This window comes from Triplophysa dalaica, chromosome 12 (genome assembly GCF_015846415.1).
Source record: "Triplophysa dalaica isolate WHDGS20190420 chromosome 12, ASM1584641v1, whole genome shotgun sequence".
NCBI lineage: Eukaryota > Metazoa > Chordata > Actinopteri > Cypriniformes > Nemacheilidae > Triplophysa > Triplophysa dalaica.
In genome coordinates, this window is record NC_079553.1 from 1,817,533 (window position 1) to 1,833,816 (window position 16,284).

The following is a 16,284-nucleotide window of genomic DNA, read 5'->3' on the forward strand; positions in this document are numbered from 1 at the left end:
GCGTGAGGGTGCACAAATTCCCACTTTGCCGGGGTGGAAAAGCAATTGCATTGTTAAGTGAGGCTAGAGTCATCTGGGGTCAGGATGCATCTGCAGAGTAATAGATTAGAGACATATCAGGTGTGGATCCTGTAGACAAAGAGCCCCAGCGTGTGCTCCTCTCTCACATCTTTAATTTCTCTCGCAGCGGTACTTTATCGCACAGGCTAACACAAAACAAAGACGCTGTCTTCCCCCATAGCACTGAGATTATTAAATTTTATTGATGATTAATATTGTATGTATTTTATTTCATTGAGAGGAAAAGGATCATTTCAATATGGAAGACACGTGTAAAAAAGATTCAATTGATTGGGAAGTATTTTTTTGTAGTGAGAGAGGAATGAATCTCGACGACTGGGTCTTATCCAACGAGGTGAGAACGTTGTGACAGATCTCTTTCTGAGAAAGATCACCTGCAGGGATCGGCTCGATAACAAGTGCTATTATATTGAAGTATTGAAAAGACTAAAATGTTTTGTAGGGACCTTATATATTCAATGACCTTTATGAAAAATGTGTGTTAAAAATGTAGTTTTTTTTAGTTGTTCGGTGTATCTACTTAACCTAAATTTCAAAGATTTAAAAATATGCTTTCAAAAGACTTTAAAGTTGTTCTGTCATTATTTACTCACCCTGTATGACTTTTCGCAGAAGGCAAAATAAGATATTTTGAAGAATGTCGTTAACCACCAGCCATTCACATGCATTCGAAGTGAATGGGGGGCGGTGCTGTTCTCTTACCAAACATTTTCTTAATATCTTCTTTTGTGTTCCACAGAAGAAAGTAACTCATACAGATTTGAAATGATGACAGAATTTTTATTTGAAGGTGAATTTTTATTTCCTTTTTCTATAATAGGGACCAAAAAAAAGTAAAAAAACATCCCATAAATTCGGTAGTTAAGTGGGTACACACATGCATGCGCACACACACATTTTTTGTATGTTTATTTTACGTTTTAAACACAAGGACATCAGCATGTCCTCATAATCTTAGGGAATACACACCGCATAGTAAGGACTGTGTTTTATAATGTAGGTCAAACCAGTGCACAAACACACACATACACAAGCACACACACATGTTGGGTTTCCATGTGTTATGGCGACATTCCACAGACGCAATGGTTTTTAAACTGTAAAAACTGTATATCATATTCCCTACCTCCAACCCGCCCCATTAACCAACAATCACACAAAACTTGTGCTCTTTTAGATTTTCAAAAAAGTGAATTCTGTATGATTTATAAGCTTGTTCTCTCATGTGGACCCAAAAATGTCCCCACAAGGACAAGGATTTCGGATATTGTCAATTTATGGGGACATTTTGTCCCCATACCGTAGGGTTCACCCCCCCCCCACTTATATAAACTAAGTTTATCTTTAATGCAAAGCTATAAGTAATGCAAAACTATAAAGCTCCAAAACGATGTTCAGTTCTTACATGCACAAAGCCATAGATAGTATTACATCTATTAGACAGATAGATATAAATAGATTAGATATATACAAATGTTAGTCAGATATTATTGTTGATTGCATCACCAAACCTGTTGCTCAAACATAGGGTCGATTATATGAACGAACCCCTGAATATTACATTTGTTATTTTACTTTGCTGTATGGTTTTGTGCTGCGCCACAGATTACAAACTGTCCATAAAACACAAATATGCAATCCCAGAAGTCCACAGTGGAACTGTCAGTCCCGTGTCATTGAGGCTGAATGTACTGAATAAACTTCCCGGCAGCCAACGCTTAAAGCAGCGGGCTTCACTAATACTGTCATTTGCCGTTCTTCCCTCCGACCGTCAACCGCAGAGTAATTACATTTTAAACGATTCTGCACACAACTGCTGAGGCATTACGTTTTTAATTCGCACAAATCGCACAGAGAACAAAAATCTAATGGGAGTGGGGGGATAAGAAATGTTCATTCAATGTTCCATTCCCTGATAACTGCACACAAGTTCTCCGTGCCTCTGGTGTCCATTTATAATATTTGGAATATTTATTTATTTTGCTAACTCTGCATAATCGCTTAGGCTATAGGTAATATCAGGAAAAGTCGGAGTTCCGTCGTATGCATTATTCATGAGCGACTGCAGAGGAACTGGGAGGTTTACAAGATAGGACTGTGATTTGGCTGTGATTTCATCTCTCTCTTCATCTCACACAAAAGCCTCCTGGACGAGGAGAAAATGACCAAGATAGAACTGAATGTGTTTAATGAACAAAATTACATTAACAGAGATTAATAACTTGCAGGAGCATACTGTATATTCATTTGCCTCTGCACCCGCTCAAAAATAACCTTCAACTGTCTGCCTCCTGGGACAAATTTACCTTCTGTGAAGAAAGAGTTCACCCAAAAATGAATATTCTCTCATAATTTACTTCCCGGTCGTAAAATTTCCAAACAGCATGTCTCCTCTGGAGCACAAAATGAGGACTTTGAAGAACCCAACTGGTTGTTTTTTTCCTCGCAATCAAATTAAATGGGGTCCGAATGCTATCCAGTTTAAAACGTATAAATGGCTAATCGTTTTAAAATGATATGTTTGGTGTAAATTAATTTCTCATTTCTTCTGCGGTCTTGACCACTACCCCTCAAACACTCCGGCTCATTCGGATGGGAAAGTGCGAGCTGTACATCAGAGATAAATGACTTCATTAAAGTGTGCCCCGCAATGTGCTGAAATGATTCTCGGATCCCTGTCACGCCACGAGAGATTATGAACTTCATAAGTCAATATGTTTCGATAATAGGATAATGTGCTCACCTTCGCCAGCTAAAAAGATAGGCTGACAGGAATTCAGATGGAAGATGGGCATATCATAGCGTTCAGTGCGTTTAAGGGACAATGAGAGGTCATAGGCCTTTTAAACTAATTATGGACTGTACATTGATTTAAAGGCATGGCATGGACGAAAAAGTTTTGAATTTAGTTCCTCGCACATTCACTCCATAGATATTCCATATAGATACTTTTCCTAAATGAACTAATAATGGAAGGCGCTATCTGATGTGTTTCCAGATAAAGGTCTGCATCACAAAACTTTAAAAATATTCAAATGCTTTGTAAAAAACTGTTTCATTTTTAAATACATTTGATACATTACACAAATACAAGAACTTTCGTAAGAGAAAATATAGGAATTCCTAAGAATGTTCGTAGTGCAAATCTCAAACATTTCTTAAAACATTCTCAAATATTTTCTTAAGAACATCTTAATTTTTGTTGTAAGAATAAAATAATATGATTAAACTCACATGCTTGTGTGGTAACTGTATATGTTTATCAATACAATAAACTTAATGTGTGTAACAACAAGTACATTGCGTTCTTATGTAGTCTATATATATTAGCATGTGATGTGTTAAACGACATTTACGATCGCATGTTAGCTAATATGTTAGCTAGTGTTGTTAGTAATTACTTTCTGTAATTTAATTACTTTTTCCTTGAACAAGTAACGTAAGGGATTACTAATTTTTCTGTAATTTATTTACAGCTACTTCTGATGTTATTTAACTAAACTAAATGTGCAATAGTGGAACTGACATCAGAAGTTAAAGTCAAAATTTTAAAATCTGTGCTTTAATGTATAATTCTCACATTTGTAATACTTTGGTCTGGTAATAATACTACTTTATGTAGTTTTATATATTTAATTGAGTTAATTAAAATAGCCGTTTCATGTCTATCCTTAAATCAATTCTAATCAATGTTGATGTAAGATATAGAAAGTAATTAATAAGTAATTAAATACTTTTCAGAGAGAGTAACTTGTACAGTAATCTAGTTACACTATTGAATATGTAATTAGTAACTTGTAATTAATTACATTTTCAGAGTAACTTGCCCAACACTGATGTTAGCAAGCGTATACGTTAGAAAGCGTTAGCAAACATATACTTGTGATACTTTTTGTATGTTACTATGGCATAAGACTTGTGACCCTTTCAGATTCGAGTCACTTTGTCCCAGAATAATGAAAAAATCAGTATAATAATGAAAACTGAAGTAAGGTAGCTAGACCTTATTGTTATATCAAAATAAATATTCCTTAATGGCAAGTAAACGTCTGGCTCAATACAATACACGTCAAGCCGTGAGGCTGTCTTAATTTTAAGATGATATTTACGAAAGCTTATCTTTTGGATTCTTCTTCATTTTTTTTCCTAAAATCAGTTATGAGATGTTTTTAAGAACGTTCTTAAGACATTTTTTTCGGGAATACATAACATTCTTAACTTTTTTCCTGAATTAGAATTTAAGAGAAAACATGGCATTTAAGAATACTTTCCTTCTTAAGAATATTTTGTGAATCCTGCCCCTGATCTTTAGCACGGAGACCAGAGCTCATTTTTTAATGAAGTCATTCATTCCACCGAGGCAAGATGTTTAAAAGCTAAGCTTGTTCAACTAAAACAACCCCTAAAATAGAAGACTCTTACCTCGAATAAATATTGTACCTAGCACCTGGAATCCCAACTTCTACACACCTGTTCAAACATCTCCACCCCTCAGGGCAAGCCTCCAGCGACCCACTGCCTCACTTTCGCCATACAGCAGCACAGATTGATCGGAGACTTTGAGAAAATTGTGCATAGCTTCTCCCTCAACCTTCTCTGTCAGTGGCAAAAAGGAGCCAATCGCTCATTGCTGCCATTACTGGCCTTCATGCCGTGAATAATGCAATTTGTATTCTCCTTGGAGCGCATCCAAAACAACAGCCAGTCCAATAGACAAACAGCCCGATTGGAGTGGAAATCCACTTAAAGCAACGACCGAGAGAAATCTACCAGAATCACTAACATGCTCGTGACCCGTAAAGTCAACCTTAAACCGGTTAACAGTGTGGAATATCATTAGTTTTAAATGAGTTTTTACATTTTAAAATGAAACATATGTAAGCTTTATAATATACTAAAATATATATTTATTCTTTAATCAATTTTAATATCCTTTAAATTGATTTTAGAGACTCAGAGCATTATCGTATTGCATAATGAAGTACTTTACAATCTATCGCCCAAACTACAAGAATAGATACGAGTATATAAAAAACTCTATCCATAAAGAAGAAGGACAATTCAGCAGAGGTCAAACCAATATATAAGTATGACCTCTTACACAAGCATTAACCACGAAGCTGTCATTTAGTTATTCAGCTCTCTTTACGTGATGTTACTGATCAGAATCAATAAAACCCAGTCTTTCACCATTTCTCAATGACACTCACATTGGAGAGTTCTTTTATTTCTTCAAAGGCATGACTCATATTCATGTAGGGGAGTGCCGTTAATTGCTGAAATTAACTCTGATGAAAAATTCTGATTCATGCTTGATGAATTTAATACAGATCTGAACTGACACACAAACAAACCAACAGCTCTCGCTCTCTCTCTCTTACAAAACAGCTCTTTGTGTCCTGCTGGGAGATGTTCTGGGAGGTGTTAGATTTGTTGTACCTGGGTTTTAAAGGTCACAAGTTGACCTTCTCTAAGCGCTAACAGGCACTGGAAGTGAAATGGATTGGTTTTAGTGGGGCAGACACAATGACACAGAGATTCAAAGGTCCGGTAAGAATAGATCACCATTTATTGTAAAAAAATGCATTTGCAGGGATTATGTCACGTGTGTCCAATGGTTTACAAATTCAGCCATTAAAACGGTGATTTATAACGAACTTCAAACAATACACATCTTTTACTGTACCTCAAAAAGGATGTGTTAGAGGTGGGTTTAAATGCTATTTATACCATGGTCGTTTGAATACTGGATTCTGATTGGCTGGAAGCTGTGCATTAAACGCCTTCATCGCATGGGTAGCTCCAGTCAGTTTGATTACATTTAAAATGTTTGATCTAAAATGACAATGTGAACATCAACAAAAGATTTAACTTGGTAAATACAGTTTAGTAGTGTAAAGAAGTCAGAATGCATGAGGCATTCGTGTCGGGTGGTTCTTCGCCTCAACGTGGTGCATTAAAATCCTTTAGCCGTGGATTATCCCTACCTTCATGCATTCTGACTTCTTTACACTGATAAACTGCTGTTTTCTCATGCGTAACATGGTCAACTTGGCAAAAAACCTGTTGATGTATGACATAGTATTTCTTTTTTTCAAAAATACATTCTCCTTTCATAACAAGGGTTCTTAGTCCATTATTGGGCAATTCTCCTGGACAAGCACGCCCACACGTCAATCAGCGAGAGCAATTGGCGTGTACGTGCATTATGTAAACAACACAAATTTATAGCGAATCAACACTGGGATAATGCAATGATGTATTGTGTGCTCGTGCTGTGGTACTGATATTGGACTTTGTCAATTGATTTGTTAGCATAATGCTACACAGTTGTAATTGTTTATAACAGTCATACAGTCGTGGTTTAAAAAGTCAATTAGAACGACCCCACAGAAGTAACGCTACTGGCTACATATTTTTGTGCGACATATACTGTATTACATAGGGCAACTGGATTCATAACTATACAAAAAATCTGTGCATGAGTATTTCATGTACAATAAAAAAGTTGCTTACCTGTCTATTAAAACACATGCGAGAGCGGAGTCTCTGTCGAGTCCAAGTTGGTCGCAAAGCGCTCTACATTTGAAAACGCCACGCCGATATTAATTCTTGTTTTATTTCTTCTTCGGCCATAAGCCTGCTTGCCTCATTTGGCCTACGTTTACGTTTTTGGGGTTTCCTTTAGTCGCCAAAGAGTAATCGTGATCAATAACAACCGAACAACAGATGTTGTGTCCCAGATGCTGTATAACCACTTCTGCACTTGGGTGTTGCCGTTGTTTCTACAACCGTAAACTGAGGCTAGTGCGGCGCAGCGGATATTAAGTCACTGATGTGCGACAAATAAAAGGGAGAAAATATAAGGGACGGGCCGTTATTTTAAAGAGGAATTTCTTTGGATTTGAACATTCTTGGGAACATTTGGGATAATTACAAGTTACAAGCACAAAACTGCATGAAATATATCACTTGGATATTTCAAAACAAAATTATTCCATATTGTGGCTTTAACACATTATGTTTTTTAACACATCATGAGTCATTTTGTGATGAATTTTGGCTAAATAAAAGCAATAACACAAGTTAAAAGTAGCACAGAATGTGCATTATACCATTTAGGATGTTTCACAAAATAATGGAACTTTTAATGAAGGTTAAATCTGACTCACTGTTGAGAAGTGTGAGCGCAATGTTTCCCCAGTTTATGGCTGTAATTGTTTTTTTGGTAAATTATATTTTGATGCAACACGCAGTAATGTCTTTAGATTGGGATTTGCCAAGTCACAATACTTTTCATGAAAGTCCTTTGTTGTAGAAAATTTCAGTATCCTGTTGTGCTCAGGAAATCGGATAGTTTGACACCGATGTGTTAGAGTATGTAAAGCAAATCCGTTTTCAAAGGCACGTTTTGAGAAGAGGTGAGCGAGCAATTTCAACGCATTCATACATCACACTCTTAAGGGGGAATGTGGGATTGACACAGGCGTGAAGAATGCAACTTTCATGCTTCAAAGCTACAGTACCCCAACGTTGTAAGCGGCATTGGGCGGATTTCGATGGCCCATTTAAATGACGTTGACACTTTGAATGACACTTTAAATGACCTGCGGATGATGCATACTATTTTTTACCTGATTAATTGCCTTTTTGGTTGTCTGTGTACACCAGTTTGGAAAGAACTGCTGTAAACAAACACAAACATCTTGTAGCATCTAGTCGCACTCGTTCATCTGAGTGAATTTACCCGTGTGTGAGTTCCTTCAATTTTTTGCAGAGCTCTGTCTCAAACAAATTCATTTCATTGTCATATTGCACTCAACCGTGCAGGCCGGGACAACATAATCCTCTATTTCCCAAACGTGGTGGCGTCTCTCATCCATAGCAATTTGCACCCAATTGATCAGAGGAAAATCATTCCATGCAACAGGAGGCTGAACAGAATGAACACGTTTCCTTCCCCCCACGTGACGCTAAATTATAGGAAATGATTATCTCCACATGTGAAGAGGCTTTTTTGCGCTCATGACTGCACAATGCCACTCATTCCCCTACGGTTTGTCCGCTGGATCCGACTCGCCAAGACAAACACCGCCACACCGCCACAACCGCAGGTGTTACTATTGCTTTATTGGGCTCAACTTGATGGGTTTCCGTGGCACATCAAACAGCTCTGCGAGGTGCTCCTACACCTTTGTATTGTCTGTTCTTCTATTATGTTTCTCCTGTTACGGAGACTCACACGAGATGAGGAGACTTTTGAAAACAAATAATACATGTTTTTAGAGCGAAGGGAAAGTGTCTCGGGTTATTAAAGCCGGTCCCTGCACTATTATGAGAATCATGAGAGGTGGCACAGGAGAGAAGCAGATGGCTTGGTGAGCTCGGAGACCAGAGAGGAGTTCGAGGAGGAGACAAGGGCTAAATGATGCCGGAACAGACTGTGGTTCAAATGAGCTTCCTCAAGCTCCAAATGAAAATGAGCTTTGTTTGAGTTCTCGATTTTAATGATGGGAATAATACTGCTCATTAAATTTCATTTTCAAAACATGCGATCTGGAGGCAGTCAAGTCCCAGTTGTACCTTTCACATGCACAGATTTCCTCTTATTCAGCACATCTGAATGGATGTCGAGTGAAACATCTGGAAACGTCACTGTTATTCTGAATATTTCATAAAGCACACACAAGATGACCAGACAGCCACAGCTCCCTATGTAAATCATATTTATATATGTTACCCTGGATCACAAAACCAGTTTTAAGTAGAACGGGAACATTTTTAGTAAAAGACAAAAATACATCTTTTATGCCAAAAATCATCAGGATATTAAGTAAAGATGATGTTCAATGAAGATATTTTATACATTTCCTACCTTAAATATATAAAAACTTTATTTCTGTAAGTGGATGGCCTGCCTGAATTTTCTCAATATTTAGCACATTTGCACTCTCAGATTCCTGAGTTTTAAACGGTTGTATCTCAGCCAGATCTTCTCATATTCAAACAACTCATACATCAATAGAAATCTTATTTAATCAGCTTTCAGGTTATGTAAAATCCTCAATTTAAAAAAAACTGACCCATAAGACTGGTTTTGTTGTCCAGTGTCACATATAAATGATCATTTTCTTTCAGAAGGTTCAGGAACATCCATTCTGAAACTGCAGCATCTGACCCAAGTCTAGTTTGGAGTAATTTCCAGGCAACTCCACAGAGAAAGCAGAAAAAAATCACGACTCCCGGTTCCAGACCCCTGACAGCACACACACTCGCACGGTTCACTGTCCTGCTCAGCTTAACTCAAAGCTTTCGACCCGTCTTATCGCACATCGCACACACCTCCCTCCTGCCATTTCGTTCATTTTCAGTTTCCATTTACCTCAGCACCAATATGTTTTTATTCCATTCAGCCGTTTTTCAAGCTCTGTTTAGTCGGGGACCGAGAGGGAGGCAGCAGGCAGGCTTCCACCGCTGAATGCCGGCTTATTGTACATGCAGCCCCTTCTCTGCACATATGTCGCAGGCAGAGATAGCACAGAGATGCCTCTTCGCTCGCTTCCCTCCTATCTCACCCAAACAGGCACATGCAGACCTTTGAAAAAAAACAACAAACAAGAAAAACAAAGCTGAATGGAAAGAACGTTTGCCTTCTATCTGTAAAGGTTTTGATGGTTGTTCCAGGGGGAAAAAAGAGGTGAAACCAATCGGAATTTCACTCCTCTTGGACGTAAATGAATTGTTGAGGCGTTTAATTTGAGCAGGGACAGAAAATAGCGAGGAAAAGTCAGAAGTTGGCTATAGATGATTGATTTAGCCGCAGTGCTAATCACACCCCAGGACCACATCGCTGATAGACTGAGTCATTATGTAACAAGATTAGAAAATTAGGAGTTGAAGTTTCTTCTGAGAAACTTTCATGGCTTTTCCTGTACTTAAAGGGGATATTTAATACTCTTGGAGGGGTTGCTGACTTCATGGGTGTTTATTAATCATTTTAAACTAATTCATTTTAGGTTATAACTGCTAGCATAGCCTTGTGGTAATGAGCTGTTCATTTACAAACTATTTTGCATTTGCAAATATAATGAGCTTTTATTCAAATATGTTTTAACACCCACTGTTTTTAACCTTGTATAAATGATTGTTTGTCGATAATTACGTGTTTTAGTTGTTTCCTACCCACATGCACGTTATCCTATTATTTTGTTAGGTTATTGCTGTCATGCATTGTGATATTGCTGATGAGAAGTTAAAAAGGTGCCATATTACAAACTATTTATACATAACTACAGTATTTTTATCTTTATTAACCTCAATTCATTGTTGGAGTGAGAGACTTGGCGAGTAATGCTCGTACATTAACAAAAATGTCTAAACATAGGTCGCAATATGTGACCCGAGACAACAAAGCCAGTCTTATTGGTCAATTTTTCGAAATTGAGATTCTTACATCATCCGGAAGTTGAATAAATAAGCTTTCTATTGATGTTTGAGTTGTTAGAATATGAAAATATCTCTGGTATCTAAGGGTGCCAAAAAATCTAAATATTGAGAAAATTTGGCACTGTGGCAGGCCATCCACTCACAAGAATAAAGTTTTTATATATTTAAGGTAGGAAATTTACAAAATATCTTCATGGAACATGATCTTTACTTAATATACTAATACATTTTCGGCATAAAAGAAAAATCTGTAATTTTGACCTGTACAATGTATTTTTTCACAAAAAATGTTCCAGTGCTACTTAAGACCGGTTTTGTGATCCAGGGTCACATATTGTAATACTTCATTGCCGTCCCTTTTTGAGGATGCTTAAGGTTATGTGATTTTCTCAAGGGCAAATAAAGATTTTTATTTTTTATTTCATAGATTCACCCGAATTATAAATACCCTGTTTATAGTTCAGATTATCGATTCATTTAAAGTAGATGCTCTGTTTATTTTTATGTAATCATTAGCAAACTACTGAAGTACAGAAATGCATTCTGTTCAACTTGTGTAAGTATGATTTGGTTTAAGGACTTCAATATGGTGTTTGTCTAAACATTATATATTTTTGTATGATTCACATCACACACATTTTAAGAAACTAGGCACCTCGTGAAATAGTTACGGATTCCAGCGAGATCAGGCTAAATATTTGTAGGAAAACTGGTTGGAAAATGGTAATAAATTGGCAAAGAACACGGTCCATAAGGCTAATTTTCCAAGCGCGTTCCTCTTGTTGATCATTTACCAGATAAATCATAAAATACAAATGATGAACATCCAGGACAGCCGAATATTTTTCCGCCTTGCAGAGTCATTGAGTTTTGCGGTAAATAAAATGTGCTACTTAAAATAAAGTCTAAGCTTAAATATCACTCCGATAAACATTTCAGCTACCCCTTTAAAACCAAACTGATGTAAAACCGATAAGAGGGTCATTCAAGTGTCTGGGTCGACATAAAATACAACACAGTAAGAGATGTTCTTAGAACACAGTACAATGCTGGAAGCAGCTGGCCTATTTCTTCTTATCTTCAGCAGCCCATCTGACCAAATTATTGCTAAATCAGCCAACCACTGTTTTTGTAATGTTCCACAGCTTCGCAAAAAGGCTTGTCAGTTTCTATCAGCCCGATGTTGTTATCCACCAATTCCAGCCTTTTCCAAACACATCTCTGTGTAATTTCTATTTCCTTCAGTATTTTGCCATTGTGCCTTCAGGAATCAATGTTAGTGAAGTTTACTTTTTATAAAATATGTTACAAAATTGTGTTACTGCTCAGAGGTAACAAACAGATTTGATCACACAACTGGATAACACTGCTGCACTGCTTTCATTACCTGCAATATTATAAAGATTTTTTTTTATAACAAATAACAATAACTCAAATATACCTTATAGTTCCCAAAACGGAGACTTTGATTAGAAAGATTATTTAGTATTTTTTAGTCTGAATTGTTGAATTGTGTTTTTGCCTAATTAAAGGGACAGAATAAATACTGCATTAAAGTGATTTGTCGTGATTTAGTCTCTCGCATCTTTTTCCAAACCTCAATTACTTTTTCGCAGAACACAAAAGATATTTTTCAGGACATGCACTGGACCTCAGTCACTTTCATTATATGGACAAACAACCACTGAGCATTTTTTTAAAATATCTATCCCGTAGAAAGAGTCATATACAGACTTTTGAATGACACTATGGTCAGAATTTGTATTTTTAACACATACAGCACCATAGCCGTCCATCTGAGCTCTAGAAACAATTCTTCAGAGAAGACTTTTACCTCTATAAAAGTTAACCACGGGTCAACCCTACAGTACATACAGATCTATGTGGTTTCAGTGTTAAAGAAGAGGTGCTACCACAGCGAGTAATACGGTGGTGTCTATGTCAAATATGAAAAGAATGAAATGTGAACACTACACGTGTGCTTGTGTGTGTCTGTGTGGTGACTTCATGCATTACCCGGCTTCCAAAACCCCAATCCCGCCATTTCACGGCTGTCACCGGGCATGCCAAAATTAGCTGGCTTTCCTTGTAGGTGAGTGGCACACGAAGGAGGAAATCCGAACTCAGACGTCAGCCAGAGCAGCCGTGTGGGCTGACAGAGGGGCTTCAACGGGTCCGATCCTCCGCGGCTGTCACCCTCCAAGCACCATTAGCACAGCATTCCTGGGTTCTGTTTGCCCAGCCAAAGTGCTCGCGTCCAGCTGTCACATTAAAAGAACCACATGTGACATACTCGCAAGCCAAACACATTATCATCTTCTCTGGCTCTGATGCATAAACTCTGAGGCAAACACAGATCCCCAGCTGAAGTGCACGGATGGCAGTGTAGCTCTGGTTTAAAGCACATACTTAGAAACGTATGGATAAAATGTATAGGATAATTCAATGTAAGTCACTTTGGATAAAAGCGTCAGCCAAATAGGTAAATGTAAGCTGCATGGTCGGCTGCCTACATAGGGAGCGCCGTGGTAAGGCAGCATAACCATCATATGATTAACCATCATATGATTATGTAACCATAATTACATATGATTTGAGAGACATGACTGAGCACGAGTATGTTAACATACAATTTATAATTTACATTTCTCTTGATCGCCATATGGATTTAGTTTTTACACTGAGCTTGGCAGCCTTAAAGGAACAGTTCAAACAAAAATAACAATTCTTTCTCACCCTCAAGTTGGCCATCATTAGTTGGAAAAATTGGTTATTATATTATATAATAAATTAATTAAATCATATTTTTAGAATATTTTATTTTTTCGAATATACCATTGTCACTATGGTAGTCAATGATGGCCAAGAAAGCTTGGTAAAATATGTGATGTTACCAAAACAATTTATCTTAAAGGCATAGTTCATCCCAAAATATCAATTCTTTCATCATTTGTTCACCCACATGTCATTCCAAATCTGTACGACTTTCGTTTTCTGCAGAACAAAAACAAGATATTTTGAAGATCACTGTTAACCAAACAACATTGACCCCCATTGACTTCCATTGTATGGACACAAGACCACTAAGACATTTCTCAAAATATCTAATTTTGTATATATACAGGTTTTGAATGACATGTGGGTGAATAAATGATGGCAGATTTTTATTTTGGGTGAACTAGCCCTTTATCTAGGAGCTTTATTAAGATTCTTTCCTTCTGAAACAGCTTTAAGACAGGGAGGAGCACAACTATGATGTCTTTAATGCAGTCTATGTAGGCAGCTCCCTAGGTTTTGGTACATAGCGTACAGTCATGCACATTAGCAGGATTTTTTTTAATATGAAGCTCAAGGAGAGCAAACACTGGAAAACAAATGGTTTATCATGCATTTTTCATGAACTAGTTGTACTTTGTCCAAAAAAACAAAAACACTGTTGATGTTTCCATATATAACTCCTTTTTTTTTCGCGCGGAGCAGCACATGCCCGGTCATTTAGTCTCATTTCTCGGTTCATTTAGTGGTATTGTTTTAGCTCTTGAAGAAGGGCCCATCAGAGCTCCTATCTGCAACCACCACTTTCAATAATTCACATTAATGACTTGACTAATCAAGCAAATTGCTTTAACGTTTTCTAAGGAGCAGTGCTCAGTAAACCGAAGAACGGAGCGAACGGTAGCTTTGAGTTAGAGCTTCGCCTGCTATTGCTAATAGATTTCGGCCATTACTATCCGCTGTTTATTGATTTTATGCGGTCTAACATTAATGCTAAATGTGTCTTTGGGAATAGGAGTCACAGCACTGGATCTTATCTGGCATTTATTAATGAGATAAAACGCTGCTCTGCACCGCTGCTTCGGCGAAATAACAAGAAGAACGTTTCATTTTATTCTGTCCATCTTCGTAAATAGGATGTACGGCATAAATATGCACAGTTACCTTGGTGACAGTCATTATTCATTCATTAGTGCTGCTTGTGTTCACCTTGCTGGTTCACTCACCGTTCCAAAAATCAGCCTCCTAGTGTGGATGCATCATGTCCTTCAACAGCGTACAAATGCATTTGCTGGGATAAATAAATGATCCACTTTTGACTCCTGTGCTGAATAAACATGAACATGGACATAAACATGCATATTACTGAAGATCTTATACAGACGTTTGTCAACAATTTTTGTTTCTTTTTTGTTGTGAGGAAGTCCTCTACTACATTCAACAAATGCGCACATTTGAATCCAAGCTAAATATATGGATTTAAAAATGAACAATTTATATTTTTTGTGTTGACCCCCATTGACTTCCATTGTATGGACACAAGACCACTAAGACATTTCTCAAAATATCTAATTTTGTATATATAGGTTTTGAATGACATGTGGGTGAATAAATGATGACATATTTTTATTTTGGGTGAACTAGCCCTTTATCTAGGAGCTTTATTAAGATTCTTTCCTTCTGAAACAGCTTTAAGACAGGGAGGAGCACAACTATGATGTCTTTAATGCAGTCTATGTAGGCAGCTCCCTAGGTTCTGGTACAAATACATACATATTTTTTGTGTGAAAAATCTTTCTTCAACTTTCTACCAACTTTCTTCGAAATATCTTCTCCTGTGTTCCGGGAAGGAAGAAAGTCATACAAGTTTGAAACCTTTTTGGGTGAACTATCCCAAGTAACGTCCACCTCTGCAGTTGGCACAATGCAGTTTAATAACCTTTAAACTAGGACTGTTATCCCGAATAAAGGTTTGTGTTTACATAATATATATCTGTGTACTGTGCATATAAATTTTGTATTTATAAACACAAAACATACACATACTTGTCTATATATTTTGGAAATATTTAAATGCATTAATTTATAATTACTAATAATTGAAATTATAAATAAATGTTTTATATTTATATTTTTATTAAATATATAAATTTATGTGTATCCACAGTACAGCAACATATATTACGTAAACACAAACTTTTATTCTGGATGCGATTAAACACGATTAATCGTTTGACAGACCTCTTTTAAACACATTTTTTATCTGATAGCATTTAAAATCGAACTTACATTTCCTTCAAATCTGGTTATTAACTGAAAAAGGCTCCATAGAATGATCCCAGATAGAGAAAACTGCCATTACAGTTTTATCTATGCGGTTTATGAGGCAGTGAAGCGCATTTCGCGAGCCGCCTCTTAACTGATTATTCTCAGCTCCGTTAATGACAACCTGAACAAGCAGAAAGTCATTTTCTTCATGATGACTAAAGGCCAAACTCATGGCGCGTGGAGATTGGAGAGACAATGGCCTCAGGCAGGGATGGGCAGTATTTCAAATACATGTATTTAAAATACGTATTTGAAATACAAAATAGTATTTTGTATTTTGTATTTTAAAGCCTTTGGAAAAATCTAATGTAATTTGTATTTAAATACATTTAAGATGAGTATTTTTGTATTTTCAAAATACTCAAAATACTTTGAGCCAGTCAACCTTTTTATCAGGGTGTTTTCGTGCATCAACCAACATAATTCAGGCCAGACACGCCCTTCCCCAGCCCTAACATTCATGCACGTGAGCTTCAGCTGTAGCTACAACCCAACAATCTGTATTGATTGTGTGCATCTGTGATGACACTGATTAATGATACACCACACAAAATCTTTAGCTTTTAGTAGAAAAAAAACAACCTTTGGTTGAATAATGCCAAATTCTAATTTTATTTATTTTTTATTTTAGACAAACTTTCTATTTTTGTTACT